We start from the raw sequence: 13936 nt of genomic DNA, 5'->3' as shown, positions 1-13936 counted from the left end.
CTTGCAACTAGAGTATGGGCCACTTCTAGTATTAGTCAATCATTCTACCATGTAAATTTAAGTAGAAGTGGGTTAGAAAGCTGCCTTATACTGAGTATCTGGCTATTTAACATCTCAGTATTTTTCCAGTTCAGTGGCTCTCCAGGGTTTCAGGCAAGGTTCTCCTGAAGCTTTAGCTCTGGGTTTCCCAAACTGTTTTTGGACTACAACTCCCATCATCCCTAGCTAGCAGGTATGGGATGATAGGAATTGTAGTCCAAAAACAGTTGGAGACCCAAGTTTGGGAAACTCTGCTGTAGCTGGAGAGTCTGGTAATTGAACCTGGTACATTTTGCATGGAGAACAGATGCTTTTCTCCAAAGCTACAGACCTTCCTTCTGACCTACCCCAAAGTTAAAGAGGCTAGGACTCTCTGACTCCCTCCCCATAATCAAAGAGGACAATGGTTTGGACATGGGGTAGCAGAGCTTCCTTAGCAGATCTCAGAAAATGGGGAGAAGCATATGGAGATGTTGTACCTTCAGATACTCCTCAGGTGGAAGTCATGAGCTTCATGTTGATTGGGTGTATGGTGGCCACTTGAAATAACTGTTGCATATTAACTTCTGGCAAGTGGGTGCAACATGGAGAGTCAGCTTTTTTCAACAAGGGGCACCACAGGGTTTTTATTTTTCACGGCTTATCCCTATGCATGTCTACAAAACAGGACATCAAGTTAAATGGCACTTACTCCCAAGAGTGTAGGCATCAGACTGAAGCCTTCATCCAGCAGTTTTCAGAACTCTTGCACCTAGTTGAAAGCAAAAATAGGGGCTGCCATTAAACTGAAGGCAAAGGTCATTGCAAGTCCGTGCAACTCGTAAATGATATAGAAATAAAGGGCAGGCATAGCTATTAAGCATACAGGTATTAGTTGAAATAGAGTCATTTTTCATTGCCAACACGTCTGTCTGGTCTTGTTTTTTCTTCTTCTGGAATTCACTCTAATTCTCGAGAGTAAGGCAAATTTTAGAATAAGTACTGCTTGACATTTACCTTTCCATATATGATAGATATTTGAAAATGAGCATCTGTCAGTGCTCCAGCATCAAAATTAAATTCGCCTTCTGATTAGCCATGCAAATAGCTTGGCCTAGTAATCTCTGCAGCATCTCTTTGGTACTCTGAGACGCCCCTCAGCATTAAGGAATTGTCACTTATCAGTATACTTACCAATTACCATAATGCAAAGGACATTCAAAAAAAGAATGTTAAAGGTTCCGATGATATTAATTTGCCTCCTTCTCTGGTGAATTTCAATTCGTATGTGAGCATCCATTTACAATGCTGAGAAAGGAATTCTCCTTTCTCCTGCACAGGCTCTTGGTGTTGCTATTTTTAAATAAGATAGAGCCGTCCTTAAACAATATACACTGTGTTTCTAACACTCCAAATAAGACAGCTCAGTATTCATAGTGGAGATTGTTGTTTTACACATTTTTAACATTATATAAATCTGGAGGCATAAGAACCATTTTTGGAAAACATCTGTCATCGCGCAAGTAATTAGGAGCATTCTTATTTGCTTTCTTTCCCTGTTAGTATGATTTTATATTTCTGCGCATTCGTTTTTGCAAACCTTTCAGCGTGGAATAAAGTGGCAAATTGTGATGTACATTTCTATAACTTGGAACAACATAGACCAGATCTACTGCTATTCATGATAATTTAGGACCTTTTTTTTTTTTTTTTTTGGCTACTGAGCATTTAATTAAATGGATTGTCTCCCCGAAGCATCAAATCTATGTAAGCAAGGACTGTATATAAAGCAAGCCTGTCTCCCTTGCTAGCTTCATTTTGGGAGTTGTTAGTACTTCAGTATTTCTGATGCACAGCCACCTATGTCTTCCAAAGAGCACAAGGAAGTCACAGTGCATGCATGGTACCCCATTCTCTTCAGTGAAAATGACACTGTAGTAGCCCTATTCAGGCATTCAGCACCCATGCACAAAGAGAAACATGCACAACTAGGCCTGCCATCTTGACAATGAATTGCATGCTGGACAGGCAACCCCAGCTAACTTATTTTAAGGAATAAAAACGTCGCTAAAAGTTCAAAAGGCCTCAAACAGTTGCAGCATCTGAGTAGAAGGTTACAACAGCTAGCTAACGGCCAACTCGCTTGGGGGCTTACCTTTACTGGCTTGGGGTTAGAAAAACAGGGCAGCTTGTTGCTAGAATGTGGTTTATCTAGACACATCAGCACACTTCAGAGGGGTAGAAATGGTGTACGCCTAAGGGGGTGGTCAAGGAGTGGCTTTATCGCTTGGGTAGATGTGTGAGAGCATAGGAACACGCTTCCTTATTTGAGTAATGTAATTAAGAGCAAAAGGGACGCGGGTGGCGCTGTGGGTTAAACCACAGAGCCTAGAGCTTGCCGATCAGAAGGTTGGCGGTTCGAATCCCCGCGACGGGGTGAGCTCCCGTTGCTCGGTCCCTGCTCCTGCCAAACTAGCAGTTCGAAAGCACGTCAAAGTGCAAGTAGATAAATATAGGTACCGCTCCGGTTGGAAGGTAAACAGCATTTCTGTGCACTGCTCTGGTTCTCCAGAAGCGGCTTAGTCATGCTGGCCACATGACCCGGAAGCTGTCTGCGGACAAATGCTGGCTCCCTTGGCCTATAGAGCGAGATGAGCGCCGCAACCCCAGAGTCGTCTGCGACTGGACCTAATGGTCAGGGGTCCCTTTACCTTTACCTAATTAAGAGCAAGGGTCCCTGAATTCAGGTGAATGGGAGATGTCAACAGGGGAGGTACCTTCCCACTCAAGGGAAGGTGATATAAACTTGTCTTTTACTCAGCTTGGTTCTGCCTGTATTGGGACACCTATCCTTCCAAGAATGTATCAATAAACTCTTTGCTGCTTCACCAACTTTGCTCAAATTTTATTTTAAGGGTCCCAGGACCCCGAGTACTGGGGCCAGTGTTTTATTTCCAGGGCCAGTCTGCAGGGGGCTGCTTCTACGTACACAGAACATACAGGGTTCCAGCTCAAGGGGGGAGCCAATATGAATATTGCAGGTTTTACCTCCGTCGACATGCTCCTAATGCGTAGACAATGTGGTCTGTGAGAGCAGGGCCGGTGGATGTGAGCAGCCTCTCTCTGATTCTCCTGCACACTATTCATTGTTAGCCATGTGGAGACTGAGGACCTAAGTGGGCTTATAGCAGCAAGTTGAGAACCAAAAACTTAGTTCTTAATGGCCATTATGCTAGACAAGGAAAATTTGGTATACTGAACAAAGAAAGGCACGCTCGGCCAGTTTTAGTGTATTTGCAAGGGGAAATCATCCTTGCCTGATACTACATTGGCTCCCAGTATGTTTCCGAGCACAATTCAAAGCGTTGGTGTTGACATTTAAAGCCCTAAACAGCCTCGGATCAGTATATCTGAAGGAGCGTCTCCACCCCCATCATTCTGCCCGTACACTGAGACTCAGTGCCGAGGGCCTTCAGACGGTTCCCTCACTGCGAGAAGCAAAGCTACAGGGAACCAGGCAGAGGGCCTTCTTGGTAGTGGCGCCCGCCCTGTAGTACACCCACCCATCAGATGTCAAAGAGATAAACAACTACCTGACATTTAGAAGACATCTGAAGGCAGCTCTGTTGAGGGAAGTTTTTAATGTTTGACATTTTAATGTCTTTTTTATCTTTGTTGGAAGCCACCCAGAGTTGGAAGCCACAACAACAACAACATGGTAGTACCAGATTTGTCTCACAGAGGCTTGAACAAAATTGAGCATCATATGAATCAAGTACACATGGCCACAGATCGCTGTGAGTCAGTCAGGCTGGATTGGCTCAGAGCAATCTATGACTGTCAGGGGGACAGGCATCTGGAAGGAAGGAGAGACAGGCTGGGCAGGAAAGCTGCATGGTAAAGGCTGAGATCTACCTTCTGTTTAGGTCAATATCATGGCTTTCTTTCCTGCCCAACACTCCATTGGATTGATGCTGTTGAGCAGGGGCATCGATCCTGTGAGGTACCATTTCTGCTCCTGCGGGTTGGGGTGCGAAGAAACACCTGCACAGGACCCAGAGTCTCCAGATCAGCAAATTTTGTCCAAATGGGGGGAGGATGTCAAACAACGCCTCCAGAAAAGGATTTCTGTTTTTAGCATGTGGAAAGCTGAGCTATGGGACTCCTTGCCATAGGGAAATCTCAGCAGCAAAGAATTTAGCCATTTCTAAAGGTAGATTAGATATCAGATGTCTGTAATTGCCAGCTGGTTATGCCAAACTCTGCCTCCATCTGGCGCCATTTTGAGACTGGTGGGCCTCACTAATTTTCAGCCATCTGAAGCACGTAGGAAGTCCAAGAATCCCTGCAGTATGCCAATGCAACAATGTTCACCCAAATCCCTCTGTTGTTGCTGCTTTTTATATCTGCAGTTACAGAAATAGGGTGTCCAAAGAAAACATGTTGCTTTGCTGAGGTAAAATAAACACATAATTGCCCTGGAAAGTCCAGTAAAAAGAGCTGTACATTTAATACTTATATTTCTTAGCAGCGATAATTCTGGAAATACTGTAGCTGGTTTGATGAATACCGAACAGCTTTGTCTTTCATCTTTTATTCCCACCCCCTCAATACATGATGCTTATTGTGACAAATCCTTTCATTCACGCAGAGAAGATCGGGAATGTCTGATAGGAGTTGTTCTACAAAACATCAGCACTTTGCTAAAAGAAGAAATTCAGTGTGGTGTACCATGGTCAGAGGGCAAGACCTGAGCAAGGGGGCCATGAGTCAATCCCCACACAGTCATGAATCTGACTGTGTGATCTTGGGTCAGACCCCATGTCTCAGCCTACTGCCAGGAGCACAACAGCCATGTAAGGTAGATTTGGGCGAAGGCATGGTAACTGAACCAAGGTCATCTAAGCAGCTTCACGACTTGTAAAAATCCCATGTATATTGCCTGCAGCTCTTTAAAAGAACAGCAGGATATAAAGGCGATGCATAAATACATACATAAACAGTTTGCTAATAGCCTGATGCAAATAGAGAGAACATTTTGCACACTCATAAACCTGAAAAAGTTCTCCTGATTATGAGCTTCTCCACCCCTGTTGATGCCAACTTCTACATGCTTTGATATGGAAAGCAGTTAACTATACTTTTTTTAAAAAAAACACCCAACCTATAAAAACCCTCTTTGATGCCAAAGCCTCCAGTAAAATAGTTATTTAATTTGTTCACAGACCTGTAGGCAGAAAAAATGCTCTGACAGAATCTTCACCCTAAGACATTATTAGGAGTGTAATGTAATTTTGTCAACTCTGTCTTCTGGTTCCAGTTCTGGGGTTTGGAAGAAACTCTTTTAATCAAGGCAATTATGCGACTGTTGTTCTGAAATTCCAATATACTTGTTGAATTATGTTAACTGCTGTATACTGTGCTATAAAATGGTGCCAATTAAAGAGAACTCATCATGGTGTCTCCCATATGCCCTCAAGCTGGTGTCCTTGATATATTTTGGACTGCAATTCCCATCGGCACTGGCCAGTACAGGCTAGGACTTATGATAATTGTAGTCCATAACATACGCAGGGCAACAGCCTCTGTTCTTATTTAGCCTGTGTTATGCCCTGTTTTGTGTGCTTTATTACCATTTGACACAAGATTTTTGTGTTTTATCATTTCTATTACATACCTTCCAACATTCCTCTGATGAAAATAGGGACGTCCCACTCTATAATGTTAATTTTACTATTTATACCCCACACATCTGACAGGGTTTCCTCAGCCACCCTGGGCAGCTTCCAACATATATAAAAACATAATAAAACATTAAACATAAAAAACACCACTTCCCTATACAGAATTGCCTTCAGACGCCTCGGGGTCGGATAACTCCATAGCCTCCAACATTTATCCAATGAAAATAGGGACATCCTAAGGAAAAGTGGGACATTCCAGGATCAAATCAGAAACCAGGACGGTTTCTTTAGAGAAATCAGGGACGTCCCTGGAAAATAGGGACACTTGGAGGGTCTGCCATTATATCTCAGTATTATTAATACTGTTTTTTCTGGTGGATGACAATGGAAAACAATTCTTTGTGTGGAAATAATTTGGGAGAATCTGCAAAAAGCACAGCAGACTTTCATGATAAGTTTCCAAACACTTCTGAAGATTAATACTAATGGTGGTGGTTCTTTTGCACCCATACCTGAGATAATGTCCTTTACAATACAATCAATTCTGAGTTCAGTAGTAATCTCAGGGCCAGTGGATTGGAGCCTTGTAGTTTATTCTGAAGTGGACCTGAAACTAGGAATGGGCATATTAGCCTATTTGTATACTGTGCTACTTTTGCATGCATTCAAACACAAGTCAGTTCCATCCCATTTTCTGATTTATTTTTTTTAAATCACATTAAAAATGCATTAAGTTGGTACATGTTTTCACACATTGTCCCATAAAATATGCAATTTTTTTTTACACATTTCCGCTATAAAATACTCAGTTTTGTTTGCTTTCCTACACATTCTCCCTAGCATTTTATCAAAAAACTAAACCTAATTGCAAAATCTGGAGAAGTACACAATATGATTGTTAACTTCATTCAAATATGTATAAGAAACTGAATTAGCTTAGTTTACTTTAAAATCCAGATTGAACAAGATTCTTCTCCATCTCTCTTGGTATCTCCATTGTTTTTGGTGGAAGAGAATTGCCTCCTAAATTTTGTAGTTTTTTCTCCAGGATCTTCTGGGTAATAATACCTTCAGCATGAATTTAGTGGCTTCTGACATGGAAGAACAATGGGTGCAAAGGAGTTAGTATGAAAACCAGGTTCATACCTGCTAAGTTTAAAATATCTAAACAATGTTATAGATCATTCCCTTATCTTGATGACTTCATCCTTCTTGCCACTTGACTAATGAAAGCCAAGGATATTTTAATCCTTTCCTTCATTGTAAATAGCTTTTTCAGAGCTAATCTGCAGCAATAAATTTGGCTCATATAAAGGCAAGCATGCATTGCAAAATCATCATGGACTTACTCAAATATGACAGATATGAGACCCAAGTTGGGCTGTTCTGGGCTGGAACCTAGCTGAGTGAACTTCCTAGGACTATGTATGGATCAGAGCAAATATCTAACTAGTTCATCATTCTGTTCTTATATTGACCAACCAGATGCCTATGGAAGTCCACAAGCAGGACATGAATATTCAGAGGCATAGTTATCTGGCAATACCCTACGGTTTGGCCAGGCCTGGTATAAATACTCAGAGTTCTTCCTGGTTGAGTGATCAATATCTTCTAGCAACTCTCCAATGCCAGACTCAGACGGATGTGGAGAAATCTGGAAGTCCAGATTCGGAGAAGATATTCACAGCCCTGACAATAGATACAATATTCCATAAAGCTCTCTACGGTGAGACCCATTGTTAGGATAATTCTATCTCCTTTCCAAATATATAACCAGTATGTTATTCAACTGAACAAATGTAATTTGTATGCAGCCTTAATCATGCACACTTTTTAGAAACTGGCATCAGGCACTAAGTACAATCCTGTCAAATGGCTGGCAGAAGATTAACTCTGACACCTAATGACATGCCAAAGTCTGACAGAATAAGAACTTACTGTATAACCAGTGTCAATCATTCAGCAAGTGCCACTTCAAATGTTTATCCTGTTAGTGGAGACATCCATCTGTGCCAGAATTCAAAACACCGCCGTGCCTCGTCGAATGCGAAAAATGTGTTGAATGCGAAAGTGAAAGTACATGAAAATGTGCCAAGAGGATGCGTATGAGTTTAAAGAACAGAGAAAGGATGGAGGGAGAAAGATACCCCCCCCCCGGAAATATCCAGTGATTGTATTGATATTACTCATTCACATTCTTTGTGCCGAAGATCTGATCCCTCAGCTTTCTACCATGTAAAGGATGGGTTCTGCGAGACTAAATAAGTCGTAACATAGAAGTGGTGAAGCTCCCACCACTTCTCCCCTGGCATGCCTTCCCAAAATGAAACCCTTGTTGGTGTGTGGTGGCGTGGAGCATGTAACATATGAAGCCACCACAGACTGATTCAGAACATTGGTCCATATGTTTCATTATTGTCTACACTTCTGAAACCGAAATTCACAAATTTATGCCTTAGTTTAGATGGAGGAGGTCCATATCTTACAGCATGGTCATCTCAAGAGAGGCTTCTTCCACCCCTAGCTCGGACAGATCATTTTGCATATGCGGGTGACGCTGTGGGTTAAACCACAGAGCCTAGGACTTGCTGATCAGAAGGTCAGCGGTTTGAATCCCCATGAAGGGGTGAGCTCCCATTGCACAGTCTCAGCTCCTGCCCACCTAGCAGTTCAAAAGCACGTCAAAGTGCAAGTAGATAAATAGGTACTGCTCCAGAGAGAAGGTAAACGGTGTTTCCGTGTGCTGCTCTGGTTCACCAGAAGCGGCTTAGTCATGCTGGCCACATGACCCGGAAGCTGTACGCCGGCTCCCTCAGCCAATAAAGTGAGATGAGCGCTGCAACCCCAGGGTCGGTTACAACTGGACCTAATGGTCAGGGGTCCCTTTACCTTTACCTTTACCTAGCCCAGGGATTCCTCCTTTATATCTCAATAAAATCCTACCATTTGTTAATTTCTAGAGTTTAGGTGAATCCCCCCAACCTATAAAAATATACTTATCTGAGAGGACCCTGAGTAAACATGCACAGCATTGAACACTTAGATATGTTTTAGAATGCAAAAAGAAAGAACAATTTAGAATAATTGTTCCCTTTTTAAGTCAAAAAAGTGTCTGCCTTATCCATCAAAAATTTGGGACAGGACCAATGGACCGTTCTATTTTATGTCGCATTCTACATGACTATTGGGCCCCAAATGTTCTTTGTAAATCCAGTCATCCTATGATTCAAGAACACAATTTATGCAAGAACACACTGAATTACTCACTTTATTCTAGTTGATGTGTGGTGGTGAGAAACATGTAACCTATGCAGCCACCTTATACTGAGTCAGAACATTGGTCCATATGTTTCATTACTGTCTACAGTTCTGAAACTGATACGGGGGGAAATGGAAGAGGCTCGTCCACCTATGGCCTAAGAACCATTGCAAAGTGAGGCACAGACCTGCCCTCTTTCTAAGCAAGGCATTTGCAGTAAGCCACTTGCATGGCACGGTGAAGCAGAAGTTCTTGAAAACACACATAAATGAAGTTGACTCTTGCAAAAATTCACAGCGTGAATGGCTCCTTGTTTACTAATGCTCTCAGTTAAAAGCTTTGCAACTCCGACTAATGGAAATTAGCTCAAGATTCAAAATCTCAGTAGGACAGGGATGGTGCTTTCCTGCGATGCAGACGAAGACGAAACCTGCTGAGACCACACCACAACTGTTGGTTGCTTTGCTCTCAAGCTTTCCTACAGATGCTTTTGAAAACCAGGGAGAAAACATAGCTCCTTTCCCACAATAATTTCTCCTTTGTTGTCATTGCTTTGTATGAAAAAAAGAAAGGAAAGGAAAGATAAGCTACTGTCTGCCTCCTGGGTGCACCGAAGCAAGAACTGGAAATTGTTATGTAGTTGTCCCTTTGTTGCGGTGTGGAAAGAGGATGGCCACAGGAATAACACAGGGAGTTCCAGCTATTCAGTGTGAATTTAATACAGTGGATTACATGAAAATATGGACAAGCCCATAGCTTTTTATTGAGCCAGCTTCCATTGGCACAAAAGGCCAGATGTTTGTGAGTTACATTCCAAGTGTAGTCCAGAAGAATGGACAGGCTGCTAAATCTCAGTGTTGCACGATAAAGAGTACTGTGTGACTCATAATAACTTGCAGAGGGCGTGTCTGTGTTTTTAGGTTAGTGTGGCCCAAGAGGACAGAAATAGCTTGCCCAGTGGATAGAATTACACTGCCAACCCACCCTGATAAGTGGCAGTGTCCCTGCAAGGAACCTAGTGTTGTGGCTTCCCTCTGCTCCTGCCTAAATAACCGAAATAACATGTAAACTCAAATAACGCTTCTCTAGAGGAGACTTCTTGTTGCCTCTCTAGGCAATTCATTGCCCTGTGCTTGGGCCCCTCCAAGACAGCCTTCTCTGATAATTTTGCTCTTTCTCTCTTTCTCTCGCTTTTGTGCAATATTTTTATTAATTTTCACAAAAACAAAAACTACATAAAAAAGCATAAAATAAAACATTTAAAACAACTGTATATAAAATCCATGTTAAATCCACAGTATGGGATTACTTGAATGCCCTGACTTCCCTCCACCTGCTTCCTTGGTTCCTTTATAATATTTTCATTCACACATGTCAATAAAGTCTTTATCTCTGATTACTTCCAATTTTGGTACATTGTCTATAATATTACAAATGTTATTTAAAATCCTGCTAATGTATTAACTTGTGTACATTGCTTTTCTAAATATGCAATAAACATTTCCTATTTTTTTAATATTTGTTGTCATCTTGATTTCTAAGTTTCCTGGTTAATTTAGCCATTTCAGCATACTCCATTAATTTAATTTGCCAATCTTCTTTGGTGGGGACTTCTTCTTCTTTCCAGTGTTGGGCTAACAATATCCAGGCAGCCGTTGTTGCATACATAAACCAATTCTTATATTCTTTAGGTAGATCCATTCCTGTAATACCTAATAGAAAGGCTTCTGGTTTTTTAACAAAGGTTATTCTTAACACTTTTTCAATTCATTATATATCATTTCCCATAATTTTTAAAATAACCTTACACTGTCACTGCATATGATGAAACGTACCTTCTATTTATTTATATTTCCAACACTTATTTTCTTTTGTTTTATACATATTTGCCAATTTAACCAGTGTTAAATACCACCTATACATCATTTTCATATAATTCTCTATAAGTAAGGTATAGGCTGTAAATTTTAGATCATTCTTCCCAAGTCTTTCCTAATCTTTCACCTGAATATTATGTCCCACATCTTTTGCTCGATAATTTCGCTATTTCTCTGCATTACGCTTACTCAGATCATTCGGTCACAACCGACCCCAGAGCAAAGTTGAATTACTCACCCTCAATTTTATCAGGGAAGACCACCACTTATGATGAATCAGTACAAACATATTCATTCCTCCCATTCAGGATTTATGCACTAGTTCTGGTGCAGGTTACTAGTTACACAACCTCCAGGTTCAAAGGTTGCCTTACACCACAATCTTCTGTGACAAAACACCTGTTGCAACAATGGGAGCAACAATGGGAGAGGGCTATTGTTTCCATGCCCTGCTTCAGAGAGGTACCTGATTGGTCATTGTGGGAAACAGTACTAGATGAGCTTTTGGTCTGATGTTGTAGAACTCTCCTTTGAGAGCCAGTGTGGTGTAGTGGTTAAGAGCGGTAGACTCGTAATCTGGGGAACCGGGTTCGCTTCCCTGCTCCTCCACATGCAGCTGCTGGGTGACCTTGGGCTAGTCACACTTCTCTGAAGTCTCTCAGCCCCACTCACCTCACAGAGTGTTTGTTGTGGGGGAGGAAGGGAAAGGAGAATGTTAGTTGCTTTGAGACCCCTTCGGGTAGTGATAAAGTGGGATATCAAATCCAAACTCTTCTTCTTCTTTATGTTCTCATCAATGGCTTGCAGAGACCCAGGGAGGGTGGGCTTCTCTGGCTACTTCCCACTCTTTCAGGACCACGTTATGCAAGATAAGTTGGAAGTACTACCAATATCAGTGGTACTTACTCTGTAGCAAGCCTAGGACTGCTATTCTATACACACTTACCTCAGAGCAAAGTCCCATCAAACCCAGTGTGATCCCCCTTTGCGTTAACCTGCACAATCGGCAGGCCTACTCTGAAGTAATTCCTCTGAGTAGGCACACATAGGATTGCGCTATAGGGCTGTAATCCTATTTATTGTTACAGGCCACCCCAAACCCTGCTGAGCTGTGCACAGGGTTCCAGAGGTCTTTGCTTTCAACCAGGGTCTCTGCTCTGCTGGAGAAAATGAACATGTGACAGAGGCTGTTGCAGCTTTAAGAAATATGATTTATTTACAAATTGACAGTTTAGATGGAGTGGAGTCCATATCTTACATCATGGTCATCTCAAAAGGGGCTTGTTCCACCACTAGCTCAGCCACATCATTTTTCATAGACTAGCCCAGGGATTCCTCCTTTAGATCTCCTTTATATCTCAAATAATCAAAATCCTACCATTTGTTAATTTCTAGAGTTTTCTAGAGTAGATCTCCCAACCTGTAAAAATATACTTATCTGGGAGGAGCCTGGGTAAACATGCACAGCCTTGAACACTTGGATGTGTTTTGGAATGCAAAAAGAAAGAACAATTTAGAACAATTCTTCCTTTTTTTCAGTCAAAAAAGTGTCTGCCTCATCCATCAAAAATTTGGGACAGGATGATTTAGACCAATGGACTCTTCTATTTTATGTCTCATTCTGCATGACCATTGGACCCCAGATGTTCTTTGTAAATCCAGTCATCCTATGACTCAAGAACACAATTTATTTATGCAGGAACATGTTGAATATTTACTCACTTCATTCTTCAGTTGAACCCATTCTGTTGCCTCTGTAGACGAGTCTTCTTTATTTGTGCATTCCAACATTCCAGCTTCACACTGAGTAGAAAGAAAACATCTTACCATATTTTTCTGTGTATAAGATGCCCCCATGTATAAGACGCCCCCTACTTTTGGGGACCCCAAATTTAGAAAATGGGCATGTGCACTATCCATGTATAGGATGCCCCCAGATTTTTAACCTTCTTTTAAAGTAAAAAAAACCACCTTGTCTTATACACGGAAAAGTATGGTATATGCCCCCCTTTGCTGAACTAAAAACAGCAGCAGCGACTTGAAACTCTATGGAGACTAGTAGAGTCATGATGTGACATGACTAATGCTCTTGAGTGCTGTCCTTCTATTAAATAAATAAATCCAACTCTTGGTGTTTCATCCATCGTACTTCAGTGCCCCAAATGAGCTGCATTTCCACAAGTGTCATGTGGAGGTCAGTGTTACTGCACTAATAAAGAGCTATAATAAAAAGCCGGTTTGCTTAAAATTCAGCCGACGTGGGACAAATGCAACTGTCAGCATTTGGGGGCCCTGAATAGCTGTAAAGGTTAAATATCAATTTGTTTTAAAACAGAAATCAAACTCTCTCTTCCAACTTAAACAGCGATTCTAATAGCTTCCAGCCCATTATCACTACTATGAGGGCACAAGGCATTGGCTTTAAAGTTTGACACCCATAAAGTCGAAAGGAACACACTAATTCAATGCAGATTAGTTTCGGAAAGTTTCTTAAAGGGAAACTGAAACTCAAGATGTGTTTGGCACAACGATTCTGCATTCAGACCTGGATCCAAAAAATCTCTGAAGTCATTAAGGCTTTTCAACTAATGCAGCAATACTAAATGCAGACCCCATTCAATCCCATTCAACATAGTAGGGTTTATGTCCAATTCAAAGAAGTGGGTCTACTCTAGGGGGTACAACCCTATTTTATAGGGACGCAGGTGGCACTGTGGGTTAAACCACAGAGCCTAGGGCTTGCCAATCAGAAGGTCAGTGGTTCGAATTCCTGCAGCAGGGTGAGCTTGGTCCCTGCTCCTGCCAACCTAGCAGTTTGAAAGCACGTCAAAGTGCAAGTAGATAAATAGGTACCACTCCGGTGGGAAAGTAAACGGCATTTCTGTGCACTGCTCTGGTTCGCCAGAAGCAGCTTAGTCATGCTGGCCACGTGACCTGGAAGCTGTCTGCAGATAAATGGCAGCTCCTTTGGCCAATAAAGCAAGATGAGCACCGCAACCCCAGAGTCATCCACGATTGAACCTAATGGTCAGGGGTCCCTTTACCTTTACCTTTACTTTATCTTACAACCCTATTTTACCAAGATTGTTCAGCATAAT

General features: G+C 41.8%; 1 long non-coding RNA gene across 1 annotated transcript; it reads right to left on the bottom strand.

Moving 5' to 3' along the window:
- Positions 1-411: 411 nt before the first annotated feature.
- LOC310687934 lies at positions 412-11292 on the bottom strand. Its single transcript, XR_014516650.1, has 2 exons — positions 11077-11292; positions 412-790 (listed from the first exon to the last, which is right to left on the bottom strand). It is a non-coding gene; the product is annotated as an uncharacterized lncRNA (long non-coding RNA).
- Between the last annotated feature and the right edge of the window lie 2644 nt (positions 11293-13936).

The sequence above is a fragment of the Podarcis liolepis genome (genome assembly GCF_965112155.1).
Source record: "Podarcis liolepis genome assembly, chromosome: 10".
NCBI lineage: Eukaryota > Metazoa > Chordata > Lepidosauria > Squamata > Lacertidae > Podarcis > Podarcis liolepis.
The sequence above is the reverse complement of the archived record's forward strand: the minus strand, read 5'-3'. Positions and strand labels throughout refer to the sequence as shown.